The sequence below is a fragment of the Durio zibethinus genome, chromosome 8, assembly GCF_047325235.1.
Source record: "Durio zibethinus cultivar Kanyao isolate XHJ-2024 chromosome 8, ASM4732523v1, whole genome shotgun sequence".
In the NCBI taxonomy this organism is placed as follows: domain Eukaryota; kingdom Viridiplantae; phylum Streptophyta; class Magnoliopsida; order Malvales; family Malvaceae; genus Durio; species Durio zibethinus.
This window is the reverse complement of record NC_143169.1, coordinates 4910989-4934545: the sequence shown is the minus strand read 5'-3', so window position 1 is coordinate 4934545 and position 23557 is coordinate 4910989. Positions and strand designations below refer to the sequence as shown.

Sequence of the window (23557 nt, the reverse complement as noted above, 5' to 3'; positions counted from 1 at the left end):
CCTAAAGTCCTAGATCTACTTGAAAAATTTGACAAAAAACCCAAAAAATGCCAGTCTTTTCTATGCCAAAAATCCTTACCTTAAACTATCTTTTTCCCCTTCTCCTAAGTTCCCATTACTTCAAAAATCTAGTCCTACCCTATGGAAAAACTCTTAAATCGAAAACCCCTTTTTTGTATTTTTCTTGTGTTATTTTTTTGGGTGTTTTTTAGTGCTATGGTTCCCCATTCTAAGGGATGAGCTTTTGTGTTTTGGTTTCTTTGGTATGCTAGAAAAATGTTTTTTTTTTATGTTTATTTGGGCCTCGGGTTAGGATTTTTTTTTGCGTAGTTTCAGTTCTTATGCAAATGTGGGTTTGTTGGGGGTCATTGTTGGTGGTAATGGGAAATGGGAATAGGTATTTGATCTTTGGCCATGGGCAATTTTGTGGTGGATATGGTGCTTGGACTGGTGATGGGTGAGGTTGTTTTGAGCTCTCGATAAAGTTTTTTTTCTATCTCATTGGCCTCTTTTTTTGTTTAGAAGAATAGCTTTATTTTAAAAAGTAATGTTGGGATCAAATCCCTTAATTTCAAGGCTTAAAATCCTTAATTTTAGGGATTAAAATCAGCTTGCTAGCTAATTTTTTGCTGGCAAGATGGTTCGCCTTAAAATGAAGTTGGTAGGGTGGCTCCGTAAAGGTAAAGGGGGTTGGTGTTGTGCACAACACCATGCTTAAGTTTTTGTCTTTTTTTTTTTTCAATTTTAATTATTTTGTTTTCATTAATTAATTTTTAATTAAACTTACTAATTACTTTTGATTAAAAGAAAATAGGCTTTAAATTGAAAATTGGATTTTATGCTTTCAAACCTAATTGATTTGGACCTTGGGTTTGTGGATTTTGAAAGGGACTGGATCTTGGCCTAATGCCTTAGATTTCAATTTTGGTTTTAGACTTTAATTTTAGACATTTTAAAACAAATTGCATTTTGAAGTTAATCTTAGGGTCCTTATTGACAATTCATAGCTAAAAAATCAATGTTAAATTGACTTGGTGGAAATTTAAATATAAGCTCGAAAGCTGAATTAATTTGGAATGTGAAATCATTAATCTAGACAAAAATTGACATCTACAGTTCTCTAATTTAAGTTTCAATTCCAATTGTAGGCACTATATTTTGTTTGAATCTATTAAATTTTAAAATTTACTGGACTTAGGAATAACTAGACATGTTCAAGGGCTGGGCTACCCATCTAAGCCCAAAGGCTCACTTAAGTTTTAAAGAGCTTAAATAAGAAATTAAGACCTGTTAAACAGGTTTGGGCATAATTTTTTTGCCTGTATAAATTTTGGGCTAGGTCTTGGACAAAGAATTAAAACTCAATGTCGCGATGTCTCTAGTCCTAGGGGTGAGTAATCCAAAAGCTGAACAAATGGAGAAATTTAGAAAATAGGGGCTAAAAATATTTTTGATAAAAACAAAATAAGAAGTCATCACTAATTTTTTTAAGGTGTGATAGGCCACCCAAAAATTTTGTTAATAAAACATTTTAAAATGGGTTTAACAATTTTATAAAAAGAGCAAATTTGCGATATGCAAAATTAGAGTTTAGGTTTGGGAGTTAGTAATGTGTGATGAAGGATTAGCACCCTTATAGTACCTGTAAAAAATGGTCATATTTTTTTTAATGTTTAAAATTAATTCTTTTTTTTTTTTTTGGGAAACAAGAATAAATCATTTTAAAAAACAAAAACTTTTTTTTTTATTTTAGATCAAAATGAAAACACCTTAAATATCAAAATACACCTTTCACTCTTTTATAATTAGGTAAAGTTTAAAAATATTTCTAATTTAAAGGTTTTCAAATTGCCTCACTAAAACTGACATAGCACTTTACATAAATGGTAATCACTAAGAGTCCCCTTATAGTTAAGCCAGATCTCGTTGGCTATATGTAATTGAGTTATTATCTTATTGAAAATAATTTTCTTTTGAAAACTCATTTTGAATAACTTGTGCGTGATATGCATAAAAGTAATATATGATGAATGCATGATGTAGACACTCCATTTTGTCTGGAGATTGTTCTGGGATCAAAAATAGGCCTTTGACCATATAGTGGGCCTGATTGATAAGCTTTGGGCCTAAAATTTTTAATTGTCAAAAAAAGTTAAAAAGAAGGCAAAAATTAGAAAATAAAAAAAAGGAAAGAAAAAATGTGTTTGAAAATTGAGAAATCATCAAATCTGTAGATTAATGGATTTTGAAAATCAAATCTCTAGGAATGAAACCCTAAAAATAAATGAAATTAATCAGTTGAACTTCTTCAAAATTAAAAGAGGTTTGATCTCTATAAAACCAACAACAATCAACCATACAAAACGGGGCACAACAATCAAACTTTTTTGGATGTTTAGTTTTGGGTTTTGGATTTTTTTTTTAAAATCGGTTTTAGGTTTTAAAATTTGTGAGGTTTGATTTTTGATTGCTGTTTTCGGGTTTTGATTAAGTGTCATGGTTTTGCTTTGGAATTTTGGGTTTTATTTTGGAATTTTGGCTTTTGGTGATTGTTATTTGGTTTGAAGTGTAGTTTCATTTGATTTCTAAAGTTGGGATCTGTGGTTTTGATGCTTGATTTGAATCTTAGATTCTAAAAATTTTTGGAGAATTTTTTTGGAAGTTTTTTTTTTGGGTAATTTTGGGTTTATATGAATTTTTCGATTGAAACTTGAATTTTCCAATGAGGGTTTGCATTTTTTGATGGATTTTCACAATGGATAGAGGGGGACTAAGGTGGCCATTTTATAGGTTCATCAAGTTTCTGAAAAAATTTAAAGTTTCTAATGGTTGTTTGCATTTCATGACATTGGAATTAGGATCTCTAGCTGCGTTCTTAGATTTTCTGGGAATGGATGAATGTTTAGAGAGGAACCAGAGAAAAGTCCAGCTAGAGAAAGAGAACCAGAGCCATATGTGGAAATTGAATTTTTTTTTTTTTTTACTTTTATAGTAGGGCAATACGGCATCATTTTGAAAACCCTAACCCACGTGTAACCCAACGACCCGCGTGAAGATCTTCGCTCCAAATATGACTCTATCATAGATTTTTCTTTTTCTTTTTATTTTTGTTTTCTGATTTTGATTTTTTGATTTCTATTTTTTTCTTTCTTTTTTTATTCTCTTATTTTTTTAGTATTTAATTTTTGCATGATTTTATGACTTTATTTAATTGCTTGATTATTAATTTATTTATTTGTGTGATTATGTTTGATTGCATGAGTATGTTTCATTTTATTTATGATATTTATTTTTGCATGATTTTTAATTAATTGCATTAATTGCATGAATATATTATTTTTGCATTGTTATTATTATTGCATGATATTATTTACATGATGATTTTTGTTTATTTTAATTGATTTTTTTTCTTTCAAATTAAAAAAATGTTTTCAAAAAAAAATATTTGTTAATCCTACCAAATTATTGGAGGATTTAAATCTCGAATTAAATCTTACCAAACTATTGGAGGACTTAATAAATTTTTTTGAAAAATATTTTTTTAAAAAAATCCTATTAACAGATTGAAAGATAATTTTCAATGGAAAGTCTTAGCAACAAATGGGAAGACATTTCTAACTATAAACTCAGTTTATAGATATTTATTTCTAGAAGTAAAATTAAAGAAATTTGATGACAGAGCCTCTTCAAAAAGAGATACTAATCTCCATGAATATTCTTGGGGTGAGAGAATTATCTTAAATTGCTACAAAACTAATAGAGTAATTTTAAGATTAATTTTCAATATTTTGGTAAATCATAAATATGCTTAATGTTTGGATAATTTGAAATTAAACTAGTACCATTATTTGGATAGGTGTTATGAGGGTCTTATAACCTTCCTCATGCATAATAGTATTCTCAAACCTAAAATTTGGTTTTATGGACTAAAATATACTATTTAAAGATACTTAAGTTGATCTTGAGACTCTTTTTTAAATGGGACAGATTCAGTTAGATGGCTAATCGCACCTAAACAAAAAAGATTAGTGGTAACTCTTAAAGTCGATTTTTAGTGATAGGTCCACAGATCTATATGTTATGACATATAATATGAATGACAAGATATGAATGCATATAATAATGCAAATGTATGATTGATTTGGGGGTTGGTTTGGTTTTTTAAGGTGGTTTAGGGTTTAGGCGATGGTTTAGGGTTTGGAATGTTGTTTAGGGTTTCATGGAAATTATGCATGTGGCAAGTACAAAAATGTCATGTGACAATTACAAAAATGTCATTAATGATGCATGTTACAAAAGCATGACATGAGAACAAAATAATTACAAACTTAGGTATTTACAAAACTAAATCACAAACAAGTTATGCATGTAAAATCAAGAAAGAAATGGATCAAACACAAAATTTTTTAAATTTTGTATCAATGTCCTACCATTGTTTTCACTCAAACCTAACCAAAAAAACATAAAAAATCATCCAATCAACCTAATAAAACAACATCCTTTTATTGAAAAATTTGATCCAACATCTAAAAAACTTGAATATCATAACATGAACACAATCTAATACATGGAATTAAAGAGCAATCAATTACCAAACAAAGAATAAGGTTTGGCCAAAAAGAAGACCACCATGAGCGAACATATCATGATGTTTTCTTAAGCATACCTTTATCCCATTTCATTAAAACAAGCATTGATTACTTGGAAACTTAACACATGAGGAGATTTATAACATTAAAACCATTTCATCAAGTAGGTAATGAACCAAAATTATAAGAAAATCACATGAACAAGAAAATTAACAAAAAAACAACGTATATCATTAACTAAGCAAACATCATGCAAAGCTCTAACAAATTCATCATTTAATCATCATAAGTCGCATTTTGAAGCAACAAAACATTAAGAAAGGCCAAGAAGAGGTTTAACCATGGTGAAGGAAAGCTTGGTTAATTGTGGGTTATGTTGATTGTTTTTACTTGTTTTTTTAGCTTTAGTCTAACTATTGATTGATTGGATGAAGTTTGATTCAAGCTTTGAGTAACAAAAAAAAAAAAAAAACACTATAAAACTTTTAAAAAAAGGAAAAAGTAAACAAAATGATATGAAAATGCTATGGAAAATATGATGAAAATGTTAAAAAATATAAGATGAAAGTAAAAAAAGTATACCTTCAAACAAGCAAGCCATAAAGATTTTTCCTCTCATTTTTTTTCTCTCATTTGTTTTCATGAGCTCTCTTTCTTCAAATTGCAGAAATCCTGGCTTGCATCCTTAAGAAGATGATGAGATATCTCAACCAAATTAAATCCTAGCCACTTGATCATAAACTCATATAAGGGTCTAAGTTTCACTCTTATTTTTGGCTTCAATAAGCCAACTTTCACCTTTGGGTCAAGCCTCTCAAGATGATCTAATGGTCCAAGATGCACAATGCCAAAGGTTGAACTTTTACAGCCATTAAAACCAAGTGAAAAGATTATTTTGCCATTATTACAAAGTTTTCAATTTTAAGCTATTTTCTTAGAAATCATTGATCTTTTGTTCATTTTTTGAGATTTTAAAACACCAAAAATCATGAAATAATATGAAATAATGATCTGAAAATTTTGTGAAATTCCAACTTCATGAAGTGTTAAATTAAAAAATTATCCAAAATGGATATTTTGATAATTTTACACATCCCAAAGGATTATAGTGGTTTCGAGTGCTCTAAAAATCATCAAATATTTTAAAATCATGAGCTAAAAAATTTTGCAAAAAATCAATTTTATGAAGGTCAAATTACAAAATTACCCTTATAAGGTATTTTGGTGATTTCACACCTTTCAAGGTACAATCAATGTTTTCAATATTTAAAAAAATCATCAAATAATATGAACTATGATTTGGAGTGTTTTGTGAAATTTTAACCTTGAAAAAGTCAAATTATGAAGATACCTGTAAAGGGCATTTTGGTAATTTCACATCTCCCAAGGTGTGATATGGGTTTTTAATGCATGAAGAATCATTAAAAAATTCAATTATGATTTGAAAATTTTCACAAAAATTTGAGTTCGATAAGGGCAAATTATGACAATACTCTTAAGGACATTTCGATAATTTTACACTTTTCAAAGTGCAATTAGATTTTTTAATGCTTTAAAATCACAAATTTCAATCTTAATCCACATTAATTCCAATTTGGTTGTAAATTTTGAAATTTGACATGAGTTCTAACCATTTTGACTTTTTTACTAGTTTTGATTAAGTTTGACTTTATTTGACCAAGTTTGACAAAATTTAATCAAATTTGACCTTGGGGCATTTAGGTCAAAGAGGCTCCAATTTTGATTTTAAAAACTTGTCAAAATTAAAGAAATATTAGATTTGAATCGGAATGAATTTTAAGTGCTTTACAAATGGCCAAAATTTTATCAGACAAATTTAGATGTCAATAGCTACCCCTTTTTGTGTATTTCTAAGAATAAAAAATAATATAAAGATTAAGGACATTAATTTTGTCTGGCATAAAGGGATGAGAAAGCTCTGTTTTCATAAGCTTATTTATTTTTATGTTTGAGGAGGTTTTTTTTTTTTTTTTTTTCAAAAACATTCAAAGTTGGCAATGATTTAGACTAAACTGTAAATTAAAAAATAAAATAACCAAGACTGAACCGCAAGTAAAAATAGAAAGATGATCAAGATTGAATCTCAAGTTAGGGATGAAGTGACTGTGATTGAACCGCAAGCAGGACAAGTGATCGAGATTGAATTGTAGGTTGATCGAAATGGCTGACACTGAACTGCAAGTTAAATGAAATGACTGAGACTAAATCACAAGTAAAATAAAGTGACCAGGACTAAACCACAAGTCAAACAAAATGATCGAAACTTAATTGCAAATCAACCAAAATGATAGATTCAATTGTAAGTCAGATGAAATGATCGAGATTGAATTGCAAGTCAAATGAAGTGATTGAGATTGAATCGCAAGTCGAATGAAGTGATCAAAATTGAACCATAAGTTTAATGACGTGACCAAGATTGAACTGTAGTCGGATGAAGTGATCGAGACTAAACTACAAATAGAACAAATTGATTGAGACTAAACCACAAGTCAAATGAAGTGACTAGGATTAAACCACAAGTCAAATGAAATAACTGAGACTGAATTACAAGTCGAACAAAATGATTGAGAGTAAATCGTAAGTCAAACAAAGTAATCAAAACAAACTATAAGTCAAATGAATTGATCGAGACTAAACTATAATTCGATTAAAGTGAATAGGATTGAACCACAAGCTAAGAAACGAGGACAACCGGGGTTTAATCATAAGTCAGGAAATAGAAGCTTTAATAAGGGGACTTCTATAAATATAGGTAATGAACTTTAAAAATCTCATTTTGGGAAGGGCTGAAAGTTTGATTTTGAACAAGTTTTAAAAAATCTCATTTTGAAAAGTTGGTTTACACAAGAAGTTTTGAAAAAGATCTAAATCTTTTTGAAAAGAAGCTTTCTTCTTTTTATCTTTTTTTTTTTTTTAGTTTTTTCTTATTGAAAACTATTCATTCTTTAAATGTATTTGTTTTTTTTTTTTTTCAAAATCAAATTCATTCTGTATGCAATATATGTGATGAATGTAATGAAAAAAATGAGTGTGATTTAAACAAATTTTGTTCATATCATGTGTTTGTGCTCATGGCAACCAAGTTTTTATGATCTCAACTATTTTCAAGCTCTTGATTTTTAGCAATCAATTACTATTTTCCTTGATTAAAATCCCTTTTATTAATTCAAATATTCTTTTTCACCTTTTATTTTCATCCTTTTGCCTTAATTTTTTCATTAGTTGTTTGTTAATTCTTTACCAAAGATAATTTCTTTCTTTCTTTTTTTTTTATTTTTTTTCATTTTTTCTTCATTTTCTTCATTATCAACATTCATTAGCATTCATCATTTATTCAGTTTTTTTTATCATTGTCCCATTCCCCATTTTCCATCATTTTTATTCATTATCTTTCATTTTTCATTCATTTTCCCACATTTTGTTCTTTTTTCCCTTTCTCTCTCTTTTTTTTTTTTTTTACATTTTTTTACATTTTTTTTAAGTTTTTTTGTTTTTTTTTTCCTTTTGTCTTTTTCTTAGTGTTGACTTCATCAAGTTTAATGATCTATTCAAGGTATTTGCTAGCCTGGGCTTAAATCTCATCAGTGCCAACTAGACTTGGCTTAATTCTCTTTGGTGTGAACTAATTTGAGTTAAATCTTTGTAGGTGCTAGCTAAATTGGGCTTAATTCTTATCAATGCTAGTTAGACTGGGGTTAATTGTCCTTAGTGCCAGCTAATCTTTGCTTAATTTTTCTTGGTGCCAGCTATTATAGGCTTAATTCTCCTTAGTGCCAGGTAATCTAAGATTAAATCTCCATTGGTGCTAGTTAAACTTAGCTTAATTCTTCTTAGTGCTAGTCAAACTGGACTTAAATCTCAATAAGTGCTAGCTAAAATAGGTTTAATTCTTCTTTAATGCCAACTAGATTGGGCTTAATTCTCTCTCTTTTTTTTTTCAAAATTTCTTGGCATTCACTTTTTCTACAAACTCAATTTATGATCATATCCCATTTTCAACATTTTCTCTTTTGCAAATTCTTTTTGCTACTTTTCAAGATTGGCTTTGCTGTGTCAACTGCACCTACTAGTCCTTTTAGCTCTTCTTCAATGTTTGGTTAAACATCTACAAATCTTTTTTCCAGCAGCACAAGTACCATCCATTTAGCCTAAAATCACCATCTTTGAATAGTATAGGTTTTACAACCTCAACTACTACATCAAATCCTTTTCAATCAACATCATCAAGCTTTTTTGGCCTAACTTCATCAATAACTTCAGTATTTAGTTCATCTACAACTCCTACATTTAAAATTGGTCCATCTCTTTTTAGCTTATCTGTCACTCTTTCATTTTCAATTTTGCCATCCATTTTTGGTACTAGTGGAGCTCCGATAACAACTCCAGCATTTGCTACTGGTTTAAATTTTGGTAGTAGTCAGACATCCCCTTTGTTCAATTCTACCCCTGCAATTGGGCAGACAGGTAATGCTTTTGGGCAGGTAACCTCTACCTTTGGATAGAACAATAGTAACTTTGGTCAAACAAGCATTTTCAATACACCTTCCTCTGGGTTTAGTGGGAATATGTTTTTGAGTTCTCTATCGGTGGCTCTTTCTAGTAACCCATTTGCCTTTGGCCAACAACTCCCACTTCTGCTTCACCTTTTAAGCCAGCTCAGCCAGTTCAGACCAGTGGTGCTTTTAGCTTTAACAATTTTGGTCTGACATAATCAGATGGTGGATCAGGCATTTTTTGTTAGAGTAATATTACCCTATCGAATTTGTTTGCTACACAGAGTGCTGCTACAGTACAACCCGTGACTATTACAAACCCCTATGGAACACTCCCTGTAATTCTTCAAATTTCCATTATGCGGGCTGGGACTGCACCATCTGTTTAGCATGCCTGTTGTAGACAAACCTGCTCCTGTTAGAATTTCACCCTTGTTGACTTTTCGACACCTTTCACAAAGGTAGATTAGGTTGCCTGCAAGAAAGTATCAAGTTTCTTTGAAAATACACTTTCTAAAAAATTATTTTTGAGGAAAAGCTGAAAGTATCAATTTTTCTTGAAAATAAGCTTTCTAAAAAATATTTTTGAGGAAAAGTTGAAAGTATCAATTTTCCTTGAAAATAAGCTTTCCAAAAAAAATATTTTTGGGAAAAAGTTGAAAGTGTCAATTTTTCTCGAAATTAAAGTTTCAAAGAAACATTTTTGGAGAAAAGTTGAAAGTATCAATTTTTCCTGCACAAAAGCAATCATTTTTTTTTCTTTTCTTTTTTTTTTCTTTAATGTTAAATAATTCGACGATGGAGCCTCTGCAAGTAAAACAATAGTTTTCTTACATACTTTTGAGGTGAGGGAATTTTCTCAATTTTTTGTTAAAAGTATTAAAGTTAATTGAGAATAATTTCCAATAATTAATTACTTGGTAAATTTTTAAGCCTTATTGGATAACACAAAATTAAGCTAGTACCATCTTTTGATAGGCATTGTAAGGGTGTTATAACCTTCCTCACACGTAACCAAACTCCCGAACCCTGTTCTGGTTAGTAGACTTAAACCTATTCTTTTAGAGATCCTTAAACTTAAGTAATCCTTGGAAGGATAGATTTTTTAGGTGACCAATCGCACCTAGATAAAAAAAATTGGTGGCGACTCCTTAAGTCAATGTCTAGCGATAGATCCTTAGATCTAGACGTTATGATAGTTTGATGACTCCGGGTGGGATCTCTGAGAGTTAAGCCAGCAAATAAATTTGTGCTATCCAAAAGCCTAATAAAATTGAACCCTTTTGTATAGATTTTTTATTCATTCATGTTTATTTACTTTATTCATTATGTCATTCATATGCATGTGCATAACATGAGCTCTATACCCGAGCTCCATCCCTCTAGGAATGAGTAAAGAACCTATTGCTTTTTTGAGGTTTAATGCCTCCGTAGTGGCTAACGAAATACTCCCACTCAAATTGAGCATTTTTCGCTTATAGCCTGTAATGGGTGAGGATTGGGATGCCTTACTAGTGTATGACGGACAATAATGTAAGGAGCAATTTGGGAACCTTTAGACTTTAGCCTTGAACTACATATAGTGAACCTTAGAAGTGCCTAACCCTAAGATAGAGCCATTTCTACCCAATGATAGATATACCCTAAAACTAGGACACAAAAAATGGTGTTTATCTAATCATTTTGATTGTCTGACTTTGTGCATCATTTTTATTATCATATGTAACATTATGCATCGGTATCATTTTCATTTCATCTATGAAACTAACTATGTTGTTTGTCTGATTTTATGCATCTGCATTATTTTCATGATCATGTTTTAACACAATCATTTGCATCCATTTCATATTAGATTGCATCCATAAAAATGTACCTTTCATTTGTGCATCAATGTATCATACATAAAGCATAGCATAGCATTTCTAATCATAATTATGGTGCTAAAGGTTCAAGGATAGCTCCACCAAGCAACCCCACTCACCAACACAATACAAGAGCTTAATGGAATAAGAAAATTTCAATCGTCTTGAGAAAATAGAGAAAGCTCAGGAAAAGTTAGAAGGGGAGTTGAATAAGATTTTAGAGGCTTTGAACAAGTTAAACAAGGAGAAGGCAATAGAAGAGAATGCTAGCCAATAAGATCATCCCTTACAAGAGGTGGATGACCTATTGTACCCTTATGGTTTTAAGCCACATCAAGTCTAACCTGCACAAGGTCCACCATCACAGCAGTTCACCTATCTTGTAGGGTACACATATCTCAGAATACCATGAGATTCAAATCAAGGACAATACCAAAGTTATATAAATTTTATGTTTACTGAAAAGGCAATAGAACCAATATCAGTCTCTAATTTGGATGATCTAAAAGAATAAAAAAAAATTGAAGCCCAAAGAGAAGGAGCTTGTAGAAGCCTTAAAAGCTGAACAAAAGATAAACTTGTTAGAGAAAAAGCTACAAGTAGTGGAAGGAGTAGGTTTTTATGGTTCTGCCCATGCTGATGGACTCTGTTTAGTCTCAGATGTGGTTATCCCTTCGAAGTTTAAAGTGCCAGAGTTCAAGAAATATGATGGTACAAGGTGTCTGAAAACTCACATTATTATGTACTGTCAAAAAATGGCTGCCCATGCCAATAATGAAAAGCTCTTGATGCACGTCTTTCAAGACAACCTCACTGACTCTACTGCTAGATGGTATGTTCAATTAGACAAGACTTGTATTTGTTCTTGGAGCGATATGGCTCATGCTTTCATTAGTCAATATCGGCATATAATAGATTTGACCCCTGATCATCTTTCTTTATAGAATATAGAGGAGAAAGCAACTGAATCATTCAAAGAATATGCCCAGAGGTGGAGGGATATTACTTCTCAAGTACAACTTCCTTTTACTGAGAAAAAAAATTACAGTGTTGTTTGTCAGCACTTTGAAATCTCTCTATTATGAAAAGATGATAGGGAATGCAACAAAGGATTTCGTCAACATGGTGATCTCTGGAGAAATTATTGAAAGTGCCATAAAAAATGGCAAGTTGAAAGAAAGAGAAACCAAGAAGGCACCCGAGAAGAAAGAGACCGAAGTTCAAGCTGTAGGCTTTGATAGACAGTTCAGGGGATATCAACCCTATCTACCCCAAGATTACTTTTCATACTATCTTGCTGTGAACAATGCTTTATCTTATCCATACCGACCAGCCTCACAACCATATAATTCATCCATATACCAGCCCATTTTTATCCCCTAAGCCCCTACATACAGTCTTAACATTCAAAACTCTTGCAAGAGCTCAAATTCATCTTGTTAGCCTAGCAAGTGGTTCATGATAGTAATAGACTATTCGAAAAAAGCTCGTATTTGATCAAATCCTCATGACTTATACAGAGTTAGACCGAGAGCTCTATAATAGCCACTTGATTTCCTTTAAGCCATGTGAACCCGCTCAAACCACCTTATCCTAAGTGATATGATCTTACAGCTTACTGTGACTATCACTATAGAATTGCTGGCCATTTTACTAAAAATTACACTACTTTAAAGCATAAGGTGCTATGATTAATCAAAGATGAAAGGGTAAGTTTTGATCAAAGAAGAGCAACAACACCTAATGTTAGTGGTAATCCATTACCTAATCACAATGTCAATGCTCTGAATGAGAATCAAGAATATGTTAATTCAAAAAGGCCTGAAGATTCGTAATGAATCAAGGGGGCAAGATAAAAATCCTTCACCTGATTGCACAGTGGTATGATTTTAAAGAAGGATATTAAAACTGGTTGAATGCTACTTGTCATTCTAAGAGTTCTTTTAAAGTAATGTTAGGATTTCTTTTTTGCAATATGATTTCACTTGTTATCATTTTAATAAAGGCAAGTTAATGCATTTCATTACATTTTCTCTTTCACTCGACCATTACTCCATGCTTTGTTACCTTTCATAAATTTACATTCTTATTCTCAAATTTCAAATGATGAATATTTAGACAATGATAACAATAATTTTGAGATTTAATTTTGAGAACTCATCCACATTAATATAAGAGATGATTTAAACAAAAAAGTAAGCTGTTACCAGAGGTGAAATAGATATGTTTTGAAAATGTGCAATCTTTTATACAGGTTCATGAGCTTTGTTCAATAGATGATGTTCAAGAAAAGTATTCATAATTGAGATAAAAAATGGCAATCTTTCTTTTACCATTTGAAAAACCATTTATTGTTACCCCTTTGAGCCTATTATGATTTCTTTTTCTGAAGAACCTCAACCAAGGATCACCCTCTACATTGGGGGTTAATTTAAAAAAAAAATTATCACAAAAGGTCTCAAAGATGGAAAGAGAAAGAAAAGCAAAAGACAAAATAAAATGCCACACATGATTTGGGATAAAATAATGAGAATCCTTTGTGTGAGGAAAGAAAAAAGTAGTGAAATGATGTGGGGGCAAAATGCCAAGTTGCATCAAATAATCATTTGGTCTTGAACCTTTTTAATACATGTTTTGAGCCTATTATATCCATTTCTTTTATGACCCCTCACCTTCACCTACATTACAACCTTGAAAAGTCCATTTGGGATTAAGTGTGAATGCTCAACTTGAATGATCATATGTTAAGTGAAGGCATGCTCATGATGAAACAATGGAATCATGCTATATTGCTCTAAAGTTTGATGTGTGGAAAGATATCAATAATGGATGAAAAATGAGAAAAAAAAGAAAAGAAGATGATGGAAAAAAATGAAAAAATTGGAGAAAAAAATAAAGAAAGGAAAAAATGAAAAAAAAAATTCAAATTGAAAACCTGAAAAGGTGATTTGGGTAGAAAAAGATCTAGGTCAAATGGTTCACATGGATGGAAGATCAAAGACATCTGAAGATCCCTCAAAAACTGGGGTAAAGTTCGTCAAGCTCAAAATGACTTCAACAGTAAATGGAATGAGTTTTTGAAAAAGAATCCTAGATTAATGTTGAGAATTGTCTGAATATTCATCGTTTGGACATACCATTCATCCCAATGACATGTATCCAATTTATTTCCTTTCCCATTTGTTTTGTACCAAAATAGATCTTCATTGATTATCTTTACCATAATTCATCTTGTGTTCTTTTATTTTTACATCCCTAGAATAAATAAAAAAATTGTATGAGTACATTATAATTGTCAAGAATTGAAATGATGATTAATGAATGACAATGTGCATAAAAAAGTCTTGCATTCCTTTAAAGAGAAATCTAAGATGATAGTGGTAACAAAATGAAAAAATGATAGAAACCTAAAAGAGATGATTTGAAAAGGACATATGATGTGACCAAATGGAGAATATGATGATGGATTGGATAATAAAATTGAGATGGGGCAAATCTTGAAAAGTGGTATAATCAAGTGATGAATATGGGGATGTATTGGTTGATATAACCTATGAGTTATGGTTAAGTGATGAAAATGATATGGAGCAATAGACGAAATTGGTGCTGAGAAGCTTATAAATGATGACCAAGTGACAGATGATGAAATTTGGTTTAAAACAGCTAGTAATGAGAAGCTTATGAATGATGACCAAGTGACAGAACATGAAATTATTTTGAGATGGTTAGTGGTGATAAACCTGGCATGTAGGGTAATAGGTAAAATTTATTGGCACTAAGAAACCTTCAGATGGTGATCAAGTAATGGAAACAATGATGATCAGTTGATGAAGCTTGTTTCAAAATGTTGAGAAGCTAAATAAAGGGAAAATGTGGGATGGTAGGGTCTTGAGGACCATATTCCACAATTATTTAGGATTTCATGACATTATTGACATTCGCATTACATGCAACATGTTGGCATCGTTGCTTAAATAGTACATTCACATAATTTGATGTTTGGACATGCATGGCACTATGAGAATCTAGGTTGTTGCATTTGCATTTTTGATCATAACATTCATTCATGCAAATTTTTGAGTCACTTGTAAAAGAAATTATGAATATTTTGATGAGAATTTTTTAGAACTCAAATGAGAATCTTTGAGTTTCAAAATGAGAATCTTTGAGAAGTGAAATCCTAAAGTTTGTCCAATGTGAATCTTCGAACTAGAATGAAAAGTTTTGAACTTTTGGATGTGAATCTCCAAAATACAAAGCTTCAACTTTTTGGATATGAATCTCTAAATTTTTAAATGAGAACCTTTGAACTTAGATGTGAAACTCTAAGTTTTATTGCTGAGCCTTTGAACTCAAATGAGAAGCTTTGAATTTTTAGATGTGAATCCCAGGCTTGCCAAATGTGAACCTTTAAAAAGCCTTGAACTTTTGGATGTGAGCCTCCAAAATTCAAATGAGGATTTTTTATGCGAGTTTTGCAAGTTGCAAATGCAAATCTTGAGATCTTGCAAATTTGAATGAAACTAAAATTTTGAGAATCAAATTTCAGTAAATTCTTACGAAGTTGGAAGGTTCTTGTGAATCTGAACCTATGAATGTTGAACTTAAATTGTGAATCTTTGAGTTCCCATTACAAAATTTCTTCAATCACGATCTATAACTTCTTTGGACATGATTGTCAAAAAGCAATTTATTTTTTCAAAGTTTCGTTGCCTCTGTTTAGAGGAGCAATTTATTTTTTAAAGTTGTGGTGCCTTTGTTTAGAGGAGAAAGTTGTGGTGCCTCTGTTTAGAGGAGCTTTTATTTATTTTTCCAAAGTCGTGAGCCTCTGCTTAGAGGAGCTTTTGTTTATTTTTTCAAAGTTATTGAGCCTTTATTTAGAGGAGCTTTATTTATTTTCCAAAGTCATTGAGCCTCTATTTAGAGGAGCTTTGTTTATTTTTTCAAAAGTTGTTGAGCCTCTGGTTAGAGGAGCTTTGTTTATTTTTCAAAAGTTGTCGAGCCTCTGATTAGAGAAGCTCTATTTATGTTTCTCAAAGTCGTTAAGCCTCTGATTAGAGGAGCTTTGTTTATGTTTCTCAAAGTCGTTAAGCCTCTGCTTAGAGGAGCTTTGATCAAAATTTAACAAACAAAACAAAAAAAAGAAAAAAAAACAAAAACAAAAAATGTCAAATTGAGTCTTGAATGGGTGTCTACGTCTTTGCACAATTCTTGCTTCACAAAAATTGTGTAAAGAGGGACAGCTGTAGACACCCTATTTGGTCTGGACCCAAGCCCATTTGGCCTGGTCCAATAAAGATTGGGTCTAAGCCCATTGGACCTAGTGTAAGATCCAACTAGCAGGCCCAATTGACTTTTATTTTTGTTTATTTTTATTTTTCTTTGATTTTTTTAGTTGATTTATCTATTTATTAGATTTATCATTAGTTTAACAAGATTTAGTGATAAAAAATAAAAAATTTATATATTTGGTCCTAAATTGGAGGTTGTAGAGTTCCTATAGGTTTTAATATGAGGTAGGATGAGTCTTAAGTTTTGGTAACCCAATCGAATGAGGACTTTGATCTGATAAAAAATTTTTCTGATCTGGTCCTATAAACAGCAACAAAGCAATAAAAACGGAGGGGGAGGAAAAAGAGAAAAGAGAATCAAAACAAAAGGGGAAGCCCCCATCGCCACAACACAACAATCACAGCCTGTATTTTAGTACTGGTATATTTGGTTCCTCCACACCTTTTGTTCAAGTCAATCTGCATTTGGTTTCAGTACTCCTGCTTTTGGTGCTATGAGCACCCATGCCTTTGGTTCCATAAGCACCCCTACCTTTGATGCTATGAGCACCCCTGCCTTTGGTTCAACTGGAAGTCTAGCATTTGGGAGCACTGGAACTCCATTTGGTGTGTCTAGTGCCCAGGTATTTGGAACAGGGGGCACATTTGGAGCATCAAGCACACCTGTTTTTGGCACTTCGAGCACTCCTGTTTTTAGTTCTTCTAGTTCTGCATTTGGGGGTTCCATTCTTCCTATTTTTGGGCTTCAAACACTCCTCTTTTGGGAGCATCTTCTACTCCTTCATTCAGCTTTGGGTCTAGCCTAGCTTTTGGCCAATCAACGCCAACATTCGGTAGTTTTCCTTTTGGAACTCAATCTTTTGTACTAGCATTTGAAAGCACTAGCTTTGGCCAATCACCATTTAGGGGTCAACGTGGGGGAAGTAAAGTAGCTCCTTACACACCTACAACTGAAGCAGATAGTGGGAGTAGTGCACAGCCACCTGCAAAGCTGGATTCAATATTAATGATGCTTATTTACAAAGATAAAAGTCATGAGAAGCTAAGATGGGAAGATTATCAATTAAGGGATAAAGGTGGACCACAGGTAGCTGCTCAACCTTCTGGAGGGATTGGTTTTGTTGTGTCAACTGCACCTAGTAATCTATTTGGCTCTTCTTCAATGTTTGGTCAAACATCTGTAAATCCTTTTTCCAACAGCACAAGTACCAATCCATTTAGCCTAAAACTGCCATCCTTTAATAGTACAGGTTTTACAACCTTGACTACTACATCAAATCTTTTTCAATCAACATCATCAAGCCTTTTTGGCCTAACTTCGTTAACAACTTCAGTATTTAGTTCACCTGCAACTCTTACATTTGGAACTGGTCTATCTCTTTTTAGCTCATCTGTCACTCCTTCATTTTTAACTTTGCCATCCATTTTTGGTACTGATGGAGCTCCGATAATAACTTCAGCATTTACTACTGGTTTAAATTTTAGCAGCAATCAGACATCCCCTTTGTTCAATTCTACCCTTGCAATTGGGCAAACAAGTAATGCTTTTGGGTAGGTAACCTCTACCTTTGGACAGAACACTAGTAACTTTGGTCAAACAAGCATTTTCAATACACCTTCCTCTGGGTTTAGTGGGAATATGTTTTCGAGTTCTCTATCGATGGCTTCTTCTTGTAACCCATCTGCCTTTGGCCCAACAACTCCCTCTTTTGCTTCACCTTTTCAGCCAGCTCAGCCAGTTCAGACCAATGGTGCTTTCAGTTTTAGCAATTTTGGTCTGACACAATCAGGTGGTGGATCAGGCATTTTTTGTTAGAGTAATAATGCCCTACCAAATTTTTCTACTACACAGAGTGCTATTGCAATACAACCCGTGACTATTACAAACCCCTATGGAACACTCTCTGTAATTCCTCAAATTTCCATTATGCGGGCTGGGACTGCACCATCTGTTCAGCATGCCTATTGTAGACAAACCTACTCCTATTAGAATTTCGCCCTTGTTGACTTCTCGACACTTTTCACAAATACGGATCAGGTTACCTGCATGAAAGTATTAATTTTCTTTGAAAATACGCTTTCTAAAAAAATATTTTTGAGAAAAAGCTGAAAATATCAATTTTTCTTGAAAATAAGCTTTCTAAAATATATTTTTGAGGGAAAGTTGAAAGTATCAATTTTCCTTGAAAATAAGCTTTCCAAAAAAAATATTTTTGGGGAAAATTGAAAGTATCAATTTTCCTTAAAAATAAGTTTTCAAAAATGGATTTTTGAGGAAAAGTTGAAAGTATCAATTTTCCCTGCACAAAAGCAATCATTTTTTTTCTTTTCTTTTTATTTTTTTTATTTTCTTTAATGTTAAATAATCCGACGATAGAGCCTCTGCAAGTGAAACAGTAGTTTTCTTGCATACTTTTGAGGTGAGAAAATTTTCTCAATTTTCTGTTAAAAGTATTAGAGTCAATTGAGAATAATTTCTAATAATTAATTACTTGGTAAATTTTTAAAGCTTATTGGATAACACAAAATTAAGCTGGTACCATATTTTGATGGGCGTTGTGAGAGTGCTATAACCTTCCTCACATGTAACCAAACTTCTGAACCCTATTCTGGTTAGTAGACCCAAACCTATTCTTTTAGGGACTCTTAAACTTAAGTAATCCCTAAAAGGATAGATTCCTTAGGTGGCCAATCACACCTAAATAAAAAAGATTGGTGACGATTCCTTAAGTCAATGTCTAGCGATAGGTCTCCGGATCTAGATGTTATGACACATACCTTTATCCCATTTCATCCAAACAAGCGTTGATCACTTGGAAACTTACCACATGAGGAGATTTATAACATTAAAACCATTTCATCAAACATGTAATGAACCAAAATATAAGAAAATCACATGAACAAGAAAACCAACCAAACAACAACATATATCATTAACCAAGCAAAAATCATGCAAAGCACTAATAAATTCATCATTAAATCACCATAAGCCACATTTTGAAGTAGCAAAACATTAAGAAAGGCCAAGAAAAGGTTCGATTGGTGAGTGAAAGCTTGGCCGAACCTCCAACTTGGTTAATAGTGGGTTGTATTGATTATTTTTGCTTATTTTTTTAGCTTTAATCCAACTATTGATTGATTGGATAAAGTTTGGTTCAAGCTTTGAGTAAAGAAAAAACACTATAAAACTTTTAAAAAAGAAAATGTAAACAAAATAATATGAAAATGCTATGGAAAATGTAATAAGAATGCCTAAAAATGCAAGATCAAAGTTGAGAAAGTATACCTTCAAGCAAGCAAACCATAAAGTTTCGTTCCTCTTTTTTTTTTCAATTTTTTCTCTCCTCTGTTTTCATAAGCTCCCTTATTCCAAATTGCAAAAAACATGACTTGATCCCTTGAGAAAATGATAAAATATCTCAACCAAATTAAATCCTAGCCATTAGATCATAAACTCTTATAAAGGTCTAAGTTTCATCCTTATTTTTGGATTTAAGGAGCCAACGTTTACCCTTAGGTCAAGCTCCTCATGATGATCTAATAGTCTACAATGCACACTACCAAAGGTTGAATTTTTATAGCCATTAAAATCAAATGAAAAGATTATTTTGCTCTTACAATAAAATTTTTTTATTTTTAAGCTATTTTCTTGGAAATCAATGATCATTTGTTCATTTTTTAGATTTTCAAGTGCAAAAAATCATAAAATAATATGAAATAAAGATCGAAAAATTTTCATGAAATTTTACCTTCAAAAAGTGTCAAATTTCGAAATTACCTCCAATTGGTATTTTGGTAATTTCACACATCTTGAGGTACTGCAGTGATTTCGAATGTACCAAAAATCATTAAATATTTTAAAAACAAATTTAGCAAAAAACTGACCTAGGAAAGGTCAAATTACAAAATTACTCCTAAAGGGTATTTAGGTGATTTTACACCTTTCAAGGTACAATCAAGGTTTTTAATATTTCAAAAATCATCAAATAATATCATACTACAATTTGGATGAAATTTTGAAATAATATAAAAAATCATCAAATAATATCAAACTAAGGGTATTTTCGTAATTTCATATCTTTTAAGGTATGATATGGGTTTTTAGTGCATAAAAAATCATTAAACAAATATTTAATTATGATATGAAAATTTTTACGAAAATCTGACTTCAAGAATGTCAAATTACAAGAATACTTCTAAGGATATTTAAGTAATTTTACACTTCTTAAAGTACAATTAGACTTTTTAATGCTTTAAAACCACAAATTTCAATCTTAATTCACATTGATTCCATTTTGATTGTAAATTTTGAAAATTGACCCGAGTTCTAATTATTTGGACCATTTTGACCAATTTTAACAAAGTTTGACTTTGTTTAACCAAATTTGACCTTAGGGCATTTGGGTCAGTTAAAATGTGTCATAGATCTTTATACTCTTTGGATTTTTGGAATTTAGTCCCTATAATATTATTTAAAGGAATTTAGTACTTTTGATATTATTTTTAAGAAATTTAATCCCTATAATATTATTTTTTAAAGAATTTAGTTCCTATGCATTGTTAACAATTGAACTAAAATCCTTAAAAAAAATACTATAAGGATTAAATTCTTTTAAATAATAGTAGAAGGACTAAATTCCTAAAAATCAAATAGTAAATGGACCTATGGCACATTTTGACCCATTTGAGTCAAATTGGCTCCAATTTTGATTTTAGATACTTGTTAAAATTAAAAAAAAAGAAAGATTCGAATCGAGTTAAATTTTAAGTATTTTACAAATTGTTAAGATTTTTCCCAGATAAAATTAGGTGTCAATACTCGAATTCAACCAAGCTTGACCCAAATAAAATATATATAGTTAAAATATTAAATTATATAAGTATATATGTATGTGAATTTTTATTTTTATTTTTTTAAAAAAGAGTTTTTAAAAAATTTTTATTATATAAATTAAATTTAATGGTAGTTTATACAATAAAGGTGTTTGGATAGAAACAAAATTTCATCATCTTATAATAATCCCTTAGTTGATTAGGATAAAGATGTGATAAAGATTGAAGCTAACATGGTCGAAAGCCTAGATTACTTATCAAGAGTATTATTCGACGAAGGCAACTTGAATATAGAAATACCACATTCAGCAAAGCTCTTTGAAGATAAAGATTAGTTTAATCCATTAGCAATTGAGTAGGAATCAAACTCTTGTAAATTTCTATCCTTATGGTCGAACCTCTTCCTATAAATAAGAAGGCCATTCACTTGATTTCATCATCCCTCACCTTTCAATCTTTTCTTCTCTTTAGTTATTAGTTCTTTTCTTTTAATTTTTAAGTTATTGGCTTAGGTGACAAATTTGCCAATAACAAAAGTTTTTTTTCAAATTCTTTTCTTTAATTTAAGAAATGTTTGTTTTCTAGATCTCTTTTTCTTTAAAGCATTAGTACTTCATTACTTTCAATTTCAATTCTTGTTTTCCTACTTCATTCCTTTCGGCAATCATTTTCTTTTCTCCTATTCTATTTTTGATTTCATGTATCATTTACATTCATTATTTTATGCTATGCAAGTTTCGATTAATGTTATATTTCTCTTACAAGTTTTGAGTTCAATCATTCCTACTTTGTTAATCTAAGTTTTAGTTCATGCAATTCTTATTTTATGTCTCGTTATTTTTGACAATCATAAGTTTCTTTGTTTTCAAGATTTCAATTCTTGTTCTTTTAGATCTAGTTTTTGTCTACTATCTCTAGCTTACCAAGTGACAGTTGGTGGAGTTAAAATATAAGCCTACATTGTTTTCACTAATCTATTTTTATTTAGTTTTGCAATCCACCCTAATCTTTGAGCTATTTAGATATAAGCTAATTCCTTAGAAGATGATACTTGAATACTTTCACTTTATCACTTGATTTGTGCACTTGCAAATATTGTAGAAATAAACAATCAAGTTTTTTGTGTCATTGCCAGGGATTATAATAGTGTTTTTAATATCAATAAGGATTTTCTAACTTTTCTAAACTAAACTTTTTTACTTTTATTTGCTATTATCTTCTTTTTATCTTTTTTTATTTGCATGTGTAGATTTAAAAGTGTGGATTTAGCTCCAGTGGATCAAAAAATTGAAATTACTTTTAGGAGAAAAAGGAAAGAGTAATATGTACCACTTACATTAACACCAATGGCCAATGTAAACAATGAAGCTCAAAGAACCTTGAGAGATTATGCAATCCCCAATTTTGAGAGATTTCAACCATCCTTTCAAAGACTAGCCATTCAAGCAAACAACTTCAAAATCAAGCCTTTAATAATGCAAATGGTCCAAACTTCTATGTAGTTTGGAGGGCTACCATGTAATGACCCTAACCTTCATCTCTCTAATTTTCTTGAATTAAGTGATACATTTAGATATAATGGTATTTTTGGCGATGCTATTCGATTAGGACTTTTTTTTTTCTTTCAAAGACAAGGTGAAAGTTGGTTGACATCTTTACCATCTAGCTCCATTATAACCTAAGATGATTTGGTATAAAAATTTTGGACAAAATTCTTCCTACCAGCCAAGACAACCAAGTTAAGGAATGAAATAACCACATTCATGCAAGTAGATGGTGAAAACTTATATGACACATGGAAAAGATTTAAAGAGTTATTAAAGAAGTACCCACATTATGGTCTACCCCAATGGTTACAAATCTAGATATTTTACAATGATCTTACACCATATATGATAACAACCTTGGACTCAGTTGCTAAAAAGCAATCATCAACAAGACAATTAAAGAGGCTAATGAGCTGATTGAGGAGATGGCTAATAACAACTATCAATAAGACATGGAAAGAAAAGTATGCAAGTAGTTTGTCGATCTAGTTGAAATTGATGCAATCACTTTCTTAAATTCCTATTAGTCACCCTCATAAAAAAATAGAAGCTTTAAGAGCTAAATCCCAATCCAACCATGTGAATGCGATCCAAAATCCCTTAGTTTCATGTGATATTTGTGAAGGACCCCATTCAAGTGATAAATTCTTGTCTAAGATAAAGTCAATCTAGTTTGTTCAACAATCCAAACCCACCTACAACCTCTATGGTAGCACCTGCAATCCAAGTTGGCATAACCTTTCTAACTTTTCTTGGAACCAACCTTACAATAAGCCACCACCTAAAACAATAACTTTCGCCATAGTCCACAAACTTTCAACCCATCCCAAGAAAGTAAACCAAGTTTTAAGGACATGTTGACCCAATTAATGCAAGTTAACAATGCCAATATTCAAAGCCAAGCTACATCCATTAAACATC

The 23557-nt window shown here is 31.3% G+C and overlaps 1 non-coding gene and 1 pseudogene across 1 annotated transcript; one reads left to right on the top strand and one right to left on the bottom strand.

Moving 5' to 3' along the window:
- The first annotated feature begins 347 nt into the window (after positions 1–347).
- On the top strand, positions 348–18307 carry LOC111278360 (nuclear pore complex protein NUP98A-like; annotated as a pseudogene).
- Positions 18308–22825: 4518 nt separating this feature from the next.
- On the bottom strand, positions 22826–22932 carry LOC149517332 (small nucleolar RNA R71). The gene has a single exon (XR_016344357.1). It is a non-coding gene; the product is annotated as a small nucleolar RNA R71 (small nucleolar RNA).
- Between the last annotated feature and the right edge of the window lie 625 nt (positions 22933–23557).